Genomic DNA, 16,652 nt, shown 5'->3' on the forward strand with positions numbered 1-16,652 from the left:
CCATTTACGAATACAAGTGTCACACCTAGGCGCAGTTCATAATACAGGACCATGTGACTAAATAACTGTACAATATTTTCAAAAGTGCTGTTAAATAGATCGAAAACATGTACCATTTCTATAGATACGTCGCGCTTGTGCGCGCGTGTGTTTGTGTGCGCGTGAGTGTGTACCAAAACATAAAAAGTATGCACCTAGCGGTTGAAGGGCGCTCTAGGGACGGATTTTGCTTTCGCATTCAACTCTTAAAGACGAAGCTTAGGGGTCCCCAAATTTTTTCCCCTTTTTTCGTAGAGTATAGTTGCCACCATCAAGTAGTCAGCATTCACAAAATTACTCGTGCAGGCATATAGAAGAACAAACACGAACTTAGTCTCGGTACTTCTGTACAAACAAATGGTTCCTACACTGGGAATGCTCGTCCAGTCGACATTGAAATGCTTTCACGTCACAAAACGAACGAAACGTTGAAATTATCTCAGCACCACAAAAATGATACAGTGCTCCTGATTGGCGGCCGTAGATCCAGCACCGAAAACAGCTTATCGCAGCGAGTCTGGCATGATTTCCAGTATCTTCATGCATATAGTGATGACGATCCCTTGCGATTGCGTTGATTGACCTTCCAGTAGAAGATTTAGGACACGGTAAATTACGTCGTTTAAGTTTTTCTACAATTCATTTCACTGAGTGAGAAAGGGTGCGTAAAATGCGATTGGTGTTATGGAGAGGATCCAGCGGAATGCCTACCCCCGCTGATGGTACTAGAATGACTACTGTAATATTGACAGCTTCGCCTGCCCAAACACCGGTCACGTCAGCCTACGCAGTGTGGTAGCTCAGTGGATAAAGCGAGATTAACATTGCAGACCTCGTAAACCCAGGTTTAGTTCGAGCCAAGGCGGCCACCCTTTGGTGCCCATGGGCACAAAATGATGTATAACACTCATGTATGGAAATACTAAGATTCAGGTGCACCATAAATAACTCTATAGGTAGTTAAAATTGATTAGGAAAACACCGCTACGGAACGACTAAAAATTTAATCGTTGTTCTAGTGCCTCAAACCCTGAGGTTTACTTGGCTAATAAGTTTGTCAGCCTAGAAGCAGACCCGATCATTTGGCAGCGTGGCAGGATATACCAACGTGCCTGGCTTTGTGGCTACTAGCTTTGTGGCCGCGTTTCTGGGCGGGCCCAGAAACGCAGAATTAAAAGTAATTGATAAACAGTGAAGCTTTATGATTAGGATATAGTGATCATGGCTTTTAGAAAACCTATGACTAAGAAATTAGCATTATGTGACCAGTGTAATTGCAAACCGTCATAAAGAAATGCAGTTTAATGTACGATATAACTAAAGAGGCACTCCAAGTGAATGAATAAAGATTAGTTTCGGCCATCCGATTTTTTATTGCGCATCTACGTGAAGGTATAGCAGAATTATTTCCATTACTCCTATTTCGGTACGGGCAACCTTCGGTGGGAACCGAAGCTGCGTCCTCGAGCAGCACGTTTACCACAAGGTATACGTCGGCGGGTGCCGAAACGCATAACAAGATCATGAGGGAGGTTATGGAGATTTTACATATTGCACTGTAAGGACGGCCTAGCCGGTTTATACTTCTTGATGATTGTATTAACCAGCCGTTTGTTTCACTTATCCCTAATCAGACTTTTTAAAATTATCTTACATTCAGCCGTCATGTAGGGTTAATCGAGAATTTGAAGGCTGAAGGTTTCTTCTTTTGTTTCGTTTGTTTTTGGACGCAAATGACAAAATTCTGATGAATGACTTATCACACGGCTGGCTCCTACAGCGCATGCACTGTATTTCTTTGTTTTTTTATCAAGGTTTTCTGTTTGTGTAATCTTTCAAGTGACCATTCAAAAAAAGATGACGCGCATTGGTTATGCTGTGATCCTCTTTCTTTGTCTTCGCACTTTTGCGTTGTCGCTCGCTAAACATGAACTATCACCGATTGGGTGACCTTTGCCCTCTATAGTGCTTATAAACATTTTGTCAACTTTCATGGGGCACTGTCCTCAAAAAATTAAAACGAGAGAAGACAGGCACCCAACTTCACCCTAATTAAATCTTGTTCAAATATTTGCACTGCGTAGGTGTACTACGACCTACAAATAAAATGAAAGTGGAAAGAAAACAAAAGTGGTTTCACTTCTATCTATATAGTGAGAAGTTACCAAGAGAAGACTAAATGAATGAAAACGAAGAAACTTGAAGAAAAACTCGCAAAGCTCCTTACGCATTAGCATTTAAGAGGACTCGAAGTTGAAAGCCACCTCATTTGGTTCATTTACCATCCACTGCGGCTTTCCACTCCAGATCACGTTCGCATGAGACCTAAAAGGTTTCCACCTTATAGTAACCTAAACTGGCTATTGCAAATGAGGGAAGCACCGCATGCCCTTCGGATGTTGTGAATGCCCTTACATTGCAATAATCATCCAAGAAAATTTAGGTGTTATCACTGCCTGATCTACAACGGCGTCATGTGGGACTTGTTACTCCATTCTGGTCGGAACTGTGGTCACGTGAAGACCGCGGCAGAGCACAGTTGTGTACAAACGTGGCAGCACGAGGCTTAGGTGCTGTTGCGGGGCTACACAAGAAAAGCAAAGCAAAAAATAAATGAAAAAGCTGCTGGCATCAAGCCTGGAGCAACAGTGGATCTGGGTGGCCTTCCATGGCTTACAAGTCAAGCCTAGCTTAGACATAGCCAGTACAGATCCACATGAGCATAAAGAGTGGCAGTTGAGGCAAGTAAAGTCTAGTTGTGCCCCTCTCATTTTTCTCTCTCTCTTTATTGTTATTGCATGTCTGTCATTCTTTCCATTAACATTTTACCTGCTTGCATTCTTTTTTTTTCTCGACTCATTCATAGCAACGCAATCATATGATCCCCATAAATGCTCTTTCTGCCATCGTGCCTGGATAGACAAGGAGTCAGGACGCTCTCGTTCAGAGCATGAGCACCAAGGTTCAAATGCCACCTCGGCGAGAACTTTCATTTTTATTTATTGATTTATTTATTCTGCTCTGAAGTTGTCGTATCTTCTCCCCTTTATTCCTTCCTCCTTTCCACATCACCCAGCAGAGCTTTTGTTTCCCGCACGCCTCCCTCCTCCTTGCCGAAGCACTCCTCGTTTTGCTCGGCTTTACTCTCTCCCACTAAGTTTCACAACTCTTGCCACACCCTTCTCCATAACTCCGCTTCGCTGTGCTCTATCCATCCACTGTCCTTACCTTCCCTCACCCCCGATGTACTGGGTAGTGGGGCTTGTCCAATTCTTGCGGCTCATATATATAGAAAGAGTTTTCACGGATGCCGCACGACTTCGTCATCATCATCATCATCATCATCGTCATCATCAGTCTGACAACGCCCACTGCAGGACAAGGGCCTCTCCCATGATCCGCCGATCAACCCTGTCTTGTTCTTCCTGCTGCCACGTCATACGTGCGAACTTTTTAACCTAATTGGCCTACATAGCTTTCTCGTCTCCCCTTCGTGCGTCACCTTCTCTGGGAATATCGTCAGTTACCCTTAATGAACAGCGGTTATTTTGCCTACGTGCTACGTGCCTGACCCATGCTCTATTTTTCTTCTTGATTTCAAATATGATATGACTTACCTCAAGCTTAATAAACTGCACTGTAGAAAGACGTCAATTCAGTCAAAGCACATAATGAAAAAAAAGTTTTACACTGGCGGAAACCTTGCATACCCATCTGAGCAGCGTATCTCGGCCGGTCCCCTTTTTTGGGAGTAGTAAAGTTTTGATCATCACATACTCTAATATTCGAGTAAAAGGTAGAGCGAAAAATTCAACAAATGGCCCATTCAGTGTAGTTTGAGTATTTTGCACAGTTCCTGGTGCACAATTTGCATGATCACCGAGCCCACATTTCTTCGCTAATCGAATGTGATGGTGCATTTCGTAGATCGCGTAAACCGTCCTACGCAAGAGGTCCAGGAGTCATTTCAGGGGGATAGGCCAAACTAACAAGAAAACAGGTACAGTGATCATATGTTTCTGGTGTAGTTACCGACATGATTTGTCTTCTTAACTGGAAACTTAACCTTACGATAACTTCCCGTTCGTTTGGCGAAAACTTCTTTCTAACCATTGCTTCAATATTTTTTTTTGCTCCTTCAGCAACGGCGGTTTGGTGCCAGGCCAGACACAGCCGAATCCATTAGCCAACCTTGTGTACTTACAGAAAGCGGGCGCATCTCTGAGAAAAGGCGCTACCGTGAAAAATGGTTGAGCATTCTGGGCCCCCCATTACGCCTAGTCGAGGACTCTTCTCAGACACGCAAGCTCCTCGACTCGGCCTCAGTGCTCGAACCTCAAACCGCGCAATACGTCTTGCGTCAGATCGGTCTCGCAGGGCGCTCGTCTGAACGAGACCATCGTATGCGGCTGTAGAACAAAAACAAAAGGAGAGGGGAGAGGGGAAGACACACCAGTAAAATAAATCAATTACAATGGTTAACTCCAATAGGTGTTGTCAGATCTTCACTCTTTCTTTACTCTTTTAGCAGATTTTCGCTTGTTTCTCTTTTTACGTTATCTGAGTGTGCTACCATTAGGTCTATTCTGGGCGCGCCTTATACTCGGGAAACTTCCACAAGCCGGGAAACTCGCATGGCTCTTTATTGCATTACTTACAGTTTTAACGCATGTGTGAATTATTACTCTTATTGGCCGACCTATACAAAACGGACGTTACGACATGCAGTCAGTAAAGCAACCGATGCTGCTAGTTGGTGACTGTTCACGGTTTCGCTGTACTTTGTACTAAACTTGCGCAAAGAGAGCAAAATGCGGACCGATGGCGCGTAAAGGGTCAACCATTTTGCTTTTTTGGTGAACTCGCTTGTACACATGATTGAAAATAAAAGAAGAAGTGGGTTAAGGTAAAACGTATTGCATGTGGTATCATATTCATGCAGAATACCCCCCAACCCCCACCCCAAAAAAAAATACACCCTGTTGCCCTGCGCGTGTGTGAAAGTGCTTGGGATGCTCGCTTGCTGGCTGTGTATCCGGCTGCGCGGTTTCCCACAAATCATCATACATGCGGCATGCGTTGGTCGTCCCGATCGAAAGCTGCCTGAACGACTTATAATGCCGTGCCAGCTTTTGACAACACAGAACCGCATATGTTTTCTGCAACCAGATATCACAAAAGGCACGGTCCTAAGTGAACCAAAACATGAACGTGAAGTCTGGTATAAATCCTTGCTGTGGCCAAAAAACATAGAAGCTATAGTAATCACTGCGCTTATCGAAGTCCTATTTTTGCCTTATCTCGTGGGCGAACCCCTCTATCTCTCATGCCAAGATAAAGTATATAAAACAAGGTAGGCCAGTCAAACGGGTGCTGGTTAACGCCGTTATTCAGGCTCATCACGTCATCAAGAGCCACCTGTCACAAACCCACCAACACGGAAAATGAAATCACACGCTCAACCAAGAAAGCGCCAGCCAAACCCAAGCAATCGATAGCAGACAAGCAGACACTGCAGTGGCACATGAGTCCGTTCCTTCCGTCAGGCAAAACTCAACGTCGCACACACAATGTCGCCATTAATTCTGGCAAGCGGGGTGAGTGTTTCGAGACAAGCTATACAATTCATTTGGAAGAAATCTGCGAAATTCTGATTGATTGATTGATTGATTTGTGAGGTTTAACGTCCCAAAACCACCAGATGATTATGAGAGACACCGTAGTGGAGGGATCCGGAACTTTCGAGCACCTGGGGTTCTTTAACGTGCACCCACTGAGCTTATGGGTCTACAACATTACCGCCTCCATCGGAAATACAGCCGCCGCAGCCAGGATTCGATCCCGCGACGTGCGGGTCAGCAGCCGAGTACCTTAGCCACTAGACCACCGTGGCGGCGCATCAGCGAAACTCTGAAGCATGCAATTTGGCATGAATGGTGCAAACGTGAAATAAACGTAGCTAGTGAATTTCATTGAGATCTATCGACCTCAAAAAATCGCCAGAGTTGGCCTTTAAAACGTGTAACTTTCGCCCTTACATTGTTACTGTATGCTCCTTCTTCAGAGCCATTGCATCTTGCGGCTACGCAGCGACTCTAGCAAGCACAAATGAGCTAAGCAAGCCTTTTCTTCGACACTCTTGGCATTACACAGAAAACAAAACAAAGGGTGAAGGAATGACGTTTACCTAATTGCTGTCGTTGTGCTTGTGAAATAATTAGGTATTTAGGCAAGTAACGGGAAGAAACCTGTCGTCAGTCCTTTATTTTCTGTTAGATTATCCACCTCAGTGCGGCTAAAGCTGCAAAAGCCGTCGATTGTAGCGCCATCGAGCGAGAATGAGAACCACCGTAGGCGCCATCCAGCGCGCACCATCCATCTCGGTTCCTCGCGAACTGTCGGTAACAAGGTTCACTCGTTACACCCCAACACACATTGCTACATTGGCTCTGCGTGGGCAGGAAACAGATAGTCTTCTGGATGAAAAGCCTCCATTGCCACCGCCATTTTGTAGCTCTTCATACACGAAGGAATCCGCCGAGCACGTACAGCTGAGCACAGCTTAGGAACAGGAGCAGCGTTTAAACGACCACACGCTGTGGATTGAAACAGCCTTTCTTTATTTCTCCTGAAAAAAATATATAAGTGACCCTCTGGTGAAACTTTTCCTTCCGAGTTTATTTTGTTTTTTTTTACACACCAGTTGCTTCTGCTCTACTGACTTGCTGAGCGCAATTTCAGGCCATGTTATTTTTTATTTTTTTTTCACTGTTTCATTTTTACACTCTTGCACACTCCTCACCCCTCTATTTCATCACGTTTCTGGCAGTACACGATTGTGTTTGTTTCTGTGGCTTTTGCTCCCTCTGTGAAGTTTTATTTGTTTTTTTTCATTCCTGCCCCAAAAGCTTACACTATGTCTGGTCCCGGGCACTTAGGCGGTAATACCAGGCAGAAAGCGTTAAGCACGGAGCTGTGCTTTCAGAGGAATGGTTTTACGACGGTGGGGTTATATAAGATGGTGAGGGATGTCTTTAGAAAGATACTTCTTGGAAGGGTTCGTAACGAGTTAATAGAAGCGGAGGTAGCAACGCGAACTAAAATATTTACTCGCGACATGTAATGCTCGTGCAGCATGTGTACTGCGCGTTTTTTTTTTTTTATTCTGTTTATTCTGATCCGATTTCCCGGTTTCACCGAGGCCGTGGAAGTCACTAAATGAACTCCAGTGCTAGTCTCTTGTTCCTCCTCTTCTGAGGTAATAATAATAATAATAATAATAATAATAATAATAATAATAATAATAATAATAATAATAATAATAATAATAATAATAATAATAATAAAATTAATAATAATATACTCCCTGTTCTTGCAGCAGAATCACTGCTGGTTCAACGGCAGGTTACTGGCAGCTTGGCACGAAAAGATTAGTTTCCTTTTTTTTTCTTCAGTTTATCTTCTAATTTCATCCCAAACTTAAGTGCACGTAACGAATACCCAGTTAGTTTTCCACAGCACTGTTTCATACTTGTATCGTAAGCACTGTTAACGGTTACCGACTTTGTTTACGCTGTTCTCCAACAGTTGCATCCATCACAGGTCTAATGCCCACTCATTGTTTTTTGTTTGTTTGTTTGTTTGTTTGTTTGTTTGTTTGTTTGTTTGTTTGTTACCATATACCGAATTGGCAGATACGTGGATCCAAACCTGGACATGCTGGTTAGTTCTTCGTGCTTAGCTTCTTCACGTGTCCTGGCTAGCGTAAAAAGTAAACTGTGAGACGTAAATAAAATGATCGCTGGTTTGCGAAAAGACCTTTGTGGATAAAATGGTACCAACTAGGTGGAGAACGGGGCATGTCAAATAATGTAGCTGTCATTATTCTATACCAGAACATACCCGTTGTGTCTCTTTTGCGCGCGTCCAGCATACCAGTCTGAACGACGTAATATGGAAGCCAAGCTCTGTCAGCTGGATTCACGGCCGCCTACAGAAAAGAAGATCCTGGGACCTTGGCCGACGGCTTCCCATACGCGCAAAGCCACGAAAGCCCTCTTGTACTTCTCAAGGACCACCAGGCTTCACGACCGCTTGTGAAAGAACAGTGTGAGACCACGCTGTGTAGTTTCGAGCTGACTATTCATCCTTCTTTTTTTTTTACTCCTCTTCTTTTCTATCTCTTTCCTTTCTATTATTCTCTTTTTTCCCCACCCCAAGTGTAGGGTAGCCAACCGAGCAAATCTTGGTTAACCTCCCTGCCTTTCCCCTCTCTCTCTCTCTCTCTCTCTCTCTCTCTCTTGCGTGCGTATTTGCGCGTATACCGCGCATGCACATCTGTGTATACGTGTGTGCCTATGTTTCTTCTTCGCATCAAGACTGGTGCTCCACCCAATTTTTTACGTGCTTTTTTGCTGACATTGTCCCAAACACGTTTGCGATATGCCATACATAGACAAACTAGCAGGACAAGATTTTCTGTACTCCCCGTAAAAAAAGTATAAACAAAGGAGTGGTTGCTGCAGTCGTAAGTGAGAAGTTTGCACGCATCTACATTACTTGTAGTCAGCGCGCAACGCTGGCTCGCCCTACCTAACAACTTTTACTAGCTTTGCACGGTCACACCTTTCGCGTGTACCACCTCTCTTTTTTACTTTTTACCTTGCCTTTCAACTCCTGATTCTCTTCGCAGCCATTTCCGCGTCTCTTCTCAGCGTGATTTATCGTATTTTCAAGGTCCTGCATTGATTTTAGCGCACACTCTACCAAAGTATCTACCTACTGCTTTGACAGCTCCATATATAAGTTTGAAGTTGTGTTCACTGAGTGAGCCCCAACTTTTCTACACGACTTACTTTATAGGCTACATTCCCATTCTCTTCAGATCTAGAAGCAAACGTGCGCAGCTTGGCTGTAGTTAGTTGGCGAACTCATGCCACTCGGGTTGCACTGTGCTCAGTCAAGATGCAAACACAGTCTTATCCAACAAGCGATCGCGAAAGCTTCGCACGTGAAATACTATTCGGTGATTCCTCTTTCATAATAGTGGCGTCTGTAAAGGGATGTTTGAGACCGTTGCAGGCGTCATACTCTTAACGAACGAAGTAGAAGTTGCACGCATCGCAATGCGCAAGATCATCTTCTAAGTGTTGATAGTGCAGCTGTGATTTCACTCTGCAGTCACGATAACCAGTACACGGTTACAGGAAGCACTCAAGTAGCTGGATTATAAGCGGAACGTCATTTGCCTATCTTGTCCGGTTAATTGTTATTGTTGACGTGTTTGACAAATTTCTACGCAAAGCCTGAATACGCGCATCTGGCTCAATGGTTAAAACACACTCGGATGTCATTTAGAACAACGTATTGCGTTCTGCGAAAAACCTGACTTGCCGAGTTTTGTTTTTCATTATGGCATTTAGCATAGGCCATCTGATGGTCAGCCATTTGTTATTCGCAATCTTTGTACATTTTATCATTCTTAACTTTCGTATTATATCATATGACCCCCCCCCCCCCCATTCATGACCAGTCAATCCAGAGTGGGTTTACAGCGGTAGGTGAGGAAATATTGTACGCAATCTGCGTTTTTTATGGATCCTACGTAACCCTATACCCCCTTTTTCTGTGCGAGTGCAAGTTTGATGGATAGTGCCGGTAGGTGGCATGATTTGCTGGCTTTCACTGCCTGCTCTGGACTATGTAACGCACGAATGAGAACTGAGGGGGCTGTGCGTCAACAGTGCTGTTACGATGATCATGTTCTATAGAAGGCCAATTTCGGCGGCGTTGAATGACCAACGCAGGCGGCCCATGTGCGGTTTGCTGAACGTTATTGAGTAAAATGAAATCCTGACTTCCACATATAAACGTTTGTTGCTCGAAATGCTCTGTAATAGGGGCGAATTTTTTACGCAATAGATGTCGCTTTTTCACGGCCAAGCGTTGTGTAACGATGTAGAGTCTTTCGTTATTGCAGTGCGGTGGGTCAATCCATATACGATATCAGGAGACGTGCGATGCGCGTGCTGGTTTCGGAGTGACTACATTTTCTCCGCAGCTGGTTACGCTGTCAAATCAGTCTAAACCGACGCACTTTCCAAACACCACTTAATTTTTGTTCTCTAATAACTTTGTATTGTACCTTGTGATCACTGGTTGGTTGATTGGTCAAACTCTTTTAGTAGTCCTGACAAACGTGACTAGCATGCAGTGGGCTGTGCCAACACCACCTAGACTTGAAAAAAAGTCTAGGTGGTGTTGGCTGTGGCCACGTTGATCACAAGCAATTGTGTTTACTAAGAACAGCAAGCATCCACTAGCGACAGTAAGCATCCACCGATTAGTTAACCATTTTTTTAACGCAACGCCGACAAAAAGTGGGAAGATAGCTGTAAGCCTTTATAGCCGAAGTATTAAGTCCTGTGTGGCAACGGGACCGAGCAAATCAGTTCCCTTCTTGCTTCATGCGCATTGGCATGCAGCATTTGCACAATTTTACTTCTCTATCACTCAATAAGATTGCGTCCCACACTCGCTACAATGACAACTTTTTGTTCAATGCAGTTTAGCGCGGAGGCGATCTACATGGGAATCGTTACTTTCGTGGGGTCGCTGGATCTCTAGGTGAATGTTTTATCACGATGCCTATTGTATGAACACCGCAGATTTACTTTTCCCACCCTGTCAGCGTCCACCCTGAAGTCTAGTATAAATTCCAAGGGTGACAACATCGCGCCCCGTGTTTTATGTGCGGGTGAAATCGTGCGAAGGTATCGGATGAACGCTGCTCAAGGGGAAATAAAACGCGCCAGCCGTATTCCACCGTGCGAAAGGTCTATGAGGCTTTTTGTTGGAGCAACTACGTGGCTCCGGTGAAAACAGGACATCACGAGCACCTTATCCGGGCAGCAATCAGTCGAAAGCTATTGCCTTCCAAGTGCTTCCAAGCAATAGACCACATGAAGGTCGATCGCTTCACATGCTGCAGGGAGCATGTCTCCTTGCGTCTGCTTTGATTGCGAGACCAATTACATGGACGCTTCCCGCAGATTTCTGTTGTCACCGTCACCGTCGTATTCCATATATGTATATATATATGTATATGTGCATAAAATACACAGACAAGTAAATCGGAAAATATTCCGAAGCAGCTGACCAGGAATTCAAACCAGCGACCCCTCGCAATGCAGCACATCGCGTTAAACAACTCTACAACGCGCCATGCATCAGCCGGCATAACAATGGTCAACTAATCCCCTACGAGATTTTACAGGGGACAGAATGCACATCGCATAGGAGCTTGAGCGTGTTCCTGTTCACGCAACGCTCCTACATTTTGTTCCAATCTCAAACTGCCTTTGAAACGCGCACGAAAGGTGGCGCCTTTTCGTATCTACTTGCGATATGGAAGGAACAAAAAAACAGTATATCTGCAGAGTGAATGATGACGAGTGGGGCGAAGCATCTGTCTGCCCGTCCCTTCATCCGTCCATCCGTCTGTCTGTCACTCACACTAGCACCATCTGCTAAGTGAGTCATACAACAAGGGTGATTACAAACCGGTCACAAAGAGACCCCAATAGACACACCCACGGCTTCAGGAGCTCCGCCCCTAAAATAAATGAACAATGACCGTGCAAAAGAGCTGAACTGCAAGAAACTTTATTTAAAACTTACAGATTGGTGGCTTGGTCAAGGCCACAGTTGCTTTCGATTCATTGCTATCACATTCATTGTTTCACCCTTGCGGCTAAACTGCAGCTTTGTGCCAGGTTGGATGCTAAAGTGCCGGCCAGACTTTGTAACTGCGTAAGAGCAGTTCTTGAAAGATCATTATAGCTGAGGAAACATTGTAAGTGAAGTTGACTACTGTTGATAATTGTTCCGGCTATGCACTCATGGCGTTTATTTATTAACCTCATGCAGAAAAACTTAGGTTTACTGAACGAGAAACTACTTCGATATTTAGCAAAAGAAATGTCTTTTTTGAAGTTTCTTCATATTGTTTTTTAGATCTGTTGAAGCCCGAAAGTTGCTGCTTTCTGAAAGCAACACTTCGGTGTCACCCACAGATAGATATTTTGGTATACAAGATTTTGTATTTTCCTTGCGAAGACATACCAATCTTACTGCTATCAAGACGCACATTATACTTATGAATCGAGGACGAAGGAACGTTGAAATAGCACCTAACGTACAAACGCAGACGTGGCTTTGTCAACTTAAAAGCAGCACAAAACTACTGTTGTACAAAAAAAGGTTCCTCCTTTATCTCCTTCTTTTATACGATCTTTAGTCCCCGCTTTCTTTTTCTTTTTTTTTAAAGCAGCGAACCCATTGGAGCAAGCTGTCGAGCACAAGTCACCGGCTTCCATGCTTAAAATGCAGCGAATAACGCGTCTTTGTGTCGCCAAAAGCCATTCCGAACAAAGTGGCTTCTTTGTTTGAATGAAGGAAATAGGGATTCATGCTTCCAACGTATCATGCAACAGCGCCTACGCACTATTGGCTAAATTACCCTTTTTCTAATCGCCCACTAACCACCACCGCTTTTTGCGACTGAACTCTACTCTTATTATAAAGTTGTCTTTTTTTTGCATAGCTCTACGCTCTTACAGAAAAGTAGTCCTCAATAGAGTGTGTTGGTGTTGGAAACGTGAGTATTAACAGCGCCAGCAAGTGAATGAATATGAAGGACAATTACGGAAACGTAGTGCAGAAAACATGGAAAAAGGTAATTGCCCCTTTTTGTTTCTTTATGGGTGACAGCAGGACAAGGCACGGGGAATCCTGAAGACACTTGAAAACGCAGACACTGTATTGCGCAGCTTGCGACTATTCGAAGCGTTCATACAAGTATAAACTTTCCCTCGCAATTCATTCCACCCAAGTGGCTTCCCTCCCAGCAATTCAGTGAATTTAGATATCTATGCCCGATCACACAAAGAAGAAATAGCTATATTTGACCATGAATACGACACGTATATTTGGCGACTTGCGAAACTTTGCAGACAAGTTTTCGTCACGGTGCTTTTCGTCATCGAATAAATTGCGTGCGGTACGAAGATCCTCATGACTTTTATGAGTCTAATGAAATTTAAACCCATTTCCACGCTTGTGAAATTTGAGAGGTGTTATTATTGCATTTATGCAATTTCCAGGGTTTCACTAACACTTGTCTTTTATCGTGAAATGAATATATATATATATATATATATATATATATATATATATATATATATATATATATATATATATATATATATATATATATATATATATATATATAAGATGGAGAATTTCTTCGACGTTCGCGTGGGTAAAACAGCTTCGCTAGCCGGTCCGTGCAAACGGCTAACACGATGAACGAGCTCTAGAGCAAGGCTAGTATAATGAATAAACCTCCCCTCCGTAAAGATAAAAAGAAGAACGCTCCGACAAGGGGGATAATACGTTTCTCTTTGATTGGTTTCCATTCCAAACAACAAACGTACGTTTTAGGTATAGCGAAGAGAAGTTTACCCACATGAAAGTGATTTTTCTTTAACGCCTCTCAACTGGAAGCCATATACTAACGTTATCTTCTCAGTCGAAAAGAAACGAGCTTCAAGAAAATAAAATTTTGAAAAGATCCGTACCTTGCGCTCCCAGCTTAATGTGCATAATACGTGGAATCACGGAGCATTTTTTTGTACATTGTCTTTTTTCTGTAGGTCCATATTGTCCCGGGACAATGACAAATAAGAAAATTGGGAAATATGGAAGTGTAAGAGGATGGCTGAGTAATGATCAGTGACTCGTAAGAGTGAAGAAAAATTAACCCAGGTGAAAGAAATTGAAAGTAGCAGATTACAGGGAGAGCCCTCGAACATTCTACCTGCGAGGCTTTTAGAGGAAATTACCTAAATATTATAAATAACCAGACGTGAGACTACTTGTCGTTGAAAGGGAAGAATTTCGCTTCATTAGGCATCGGTAGAAAAGAAAGTTTCACCCGTTGGCCAGTAAAGTGAAGAATATTGATCGTAGGTAATTATAACTTTATTCCTTCGCCTTGTTTATCATCATTAGGCACGCTGTTGATTAGCACAAGAAGGTGCACGTTCTAAGTTCGAAAATATGTGGTCTGTAGCAATAAATTTGTGATTAAAAAGAAAATGGCATTTTTAGTAACACGCTTTGGCGAAAATATATACACACCAAATCAACAAAAACAAGGAGAATAAAATGTAAGGTGTGGCACCTACTACCTCTGCGTACATCGACAATCAACATACTCGAAAAAGTATACAATTGCGAGGTCACCAACAACGTTTTCTTTCATGGAAGCAATAGCAAAACCCTTGAAACTAGCGATTCTAAAATTGACCAGAAAAATAAATGTGTGCAAAATATGAAAGACTGGCTCAGAAGATAATTGTAGCTCTCGAAGTGTGTTCTTTGAAGCTACTCATTGCCATTTATGCGAGTGATGTATTGCCAAGAAGCTCTTTGACTCACGTGTGTAACGCCGCACGTACGTGCGTTTGTACGAACACGCCGTAACGCGTTCATCTCGCCGCAGGTGTTGGAGCGGCCCCAAGTAGGTGACGTCGCAGCTGTGCGTTGACGTCACGCTTCCCTCACAAGCTTTCCTTTCAGGTACACGCTGACGTCACTTTCTTCCTCACCCGCAGCACGTTTGCCGCAGCACCCTCGGCAGCCGGACCCTACCGCTGAGGACGGGCCCCTTGCCACCCCTACCCTTGCTTCTGGACTGCTTCTCGTGTTGATGACGACCATGCCACCGTTCACTTAATTTTTTCTCTTCTTTCCACTTTTCTCCCTTTTTCCTTTCCCGCAGGCACTGCGCCGTGCTCCCGACCGGGTTGCAGAAATTAGGAGCCTTTTCTCATTTTCTAACCACTACCACCACCACCAGCCGGATCCTCCGCTTGCTCGCAACACACTTCTTTCTCGCTTTCACCCTCTCCACTGCTCTTAACGTTCGACCGCACTTCGAGTGGAAACCCTCTTTCGGCTCGTTTATCGGCGATGAAACCTACACGAAACACAACCCGCCCACCATGTCTTAGCGTTTCAAACAAACTTTTACTTGAGTAAACGCTACACCTAATTCGCTTCAAACCGCTCTTCCAGCAACCTCGTCGAAATGCATTCCAACCGGGTCAACGACGTGCGCACCACTGCTGCTTCGCATCCCATCAGGGTTCCCTTCGGCAAGATCGTCTAATTTTCTTATATTAGCATATATGTAAAAAAGAAGCCGGCCTATATGTGTCTTGAATGTGTTTGACATAACCGAGATATTGTTAACCCTTCAGTATACCTGTAAATATTTACATACGCGAGATAATTTTACCATTTCTGAGAGGTATCGTGCGGTGCTCTTGCTAAATACACAATCACTACATTGTTATGAGCAGCAATCTGTGAGTGCATATCACGTTGCTTCTATCTCGTTCCATCAGGTAAAAAACATTCTCTGTTGAAATAAATAATAGCGACACGCTTATCGTAAGTCTGGTATAATCGGAACTATCGATTGTGTCACACGTAACAAAGTTCTGCTGTATGTACATACGTGAAGAAATTCCTGGGTGCTTTGTTTTAGCGTGAACTGAACAGCCGTCTTGCTGACACGTTGTCAGGAGCATCCTGCGCTAACGAGTTAAGCTCGCGTTGTTATTCACTCATTTGCAGGCGGTCATATAAGTCATGCTATCACACTTGCCCCCTCGTTACGCTCAAACACGCGAGCATGCAATAAGTCCTCCTACCCTCTTACGAGCTTTACGCCATCTTTGCTACTTTGTGTCTCTAATAGTGCAAACAACCTCAAGTGTCACATCGCGGTAGTTGCTTCGCTACCGTAAAAAAAATAATCAGGAAAACCGAGCAGGGACGAACAGCAGTTTCCAACTTTAAAACACAACGCTGACATAAATTCTAACAATGCGCAACAAAAAAAAACATTGCCAGGCGGGCAAAACAATTTTATTTATGATTACGAAAATGATGATTGATTGATTTGTGGGGCTTAACGTCCCAAAACCACCATATGATTATGAGAGACGCCGTAGTGGACGGCTCCGGAAATTTCGACCACCTGGGGTTCTTTAACGTGCACCCAAATCTGAGCACACGGGCCTACAACATTTCCGCCTCCATCGGAAATGCAGCCGCCGCAGCCGGGATTCGAACCCGTGACCTGCGGGTCAGCAGCCGAGTACCTTAGCCACTAGACCACCGCGGCGGGGCATGATTAGGAAAAGTGTTATGTGTGTTCCTCGGAACCAAACATACTTATGCGCAGGATTCAGTGGGGAAACACGAACCTCTCCAATGCCGTAAGTGTTGCGGTTAACACGAAATGCTGTTACGAGCACCCAAGTTGACATTGATGCGTTGCGTTTCAATTTATGCTGATTTCATTCACTCACGCACGAAGTGAACCGTCTTCATGTAGGCTTATCGGAGTGCTCGCTCAGTTCGCATGCAAACCGAGCTTCAACACTTCACGGTGTTCGAGTTTCTCCAGCATATTATTTTTACGCATGAAGGCACTGCATAAAAAATAAAAAAAAATGAACAAGCCAAACTCACTACTA

At 43.9% G+C, this 16,652-nt stretch overlaps 1 protein-coding gene across 1 annotated transcript in view; it reads left to right on the forward strand.

Annotated features, from left to right (window-relative positions):
• LOC142767283 (corticotropin-releasing factor receptor 1-like) overlaps positions 1–16,652 on the forward strand; it is a 252,161-nt gene that overhangs the window by 101,993 nt on the left and 133,516 nt on the right. The window lies entirely within an intron of this gene.

The sequence above is a fragment of the Rhipicephalus microplus genome, chromosome 1 (genome assembly GCF_043290135.1).
Source record: "Rhipicephalus microplus isolate Deutch F79 chromosome 1, USDA_Rmic, whole genome shotgun sequence".
Taxonomy (NCBI): domain Eukaryota; kingdom Metazoa; phylum Arthropoda; class Arachnida; order Ixodida; family Ixodidae; genus Rhipicephalus; species Rhipicephalus microplus.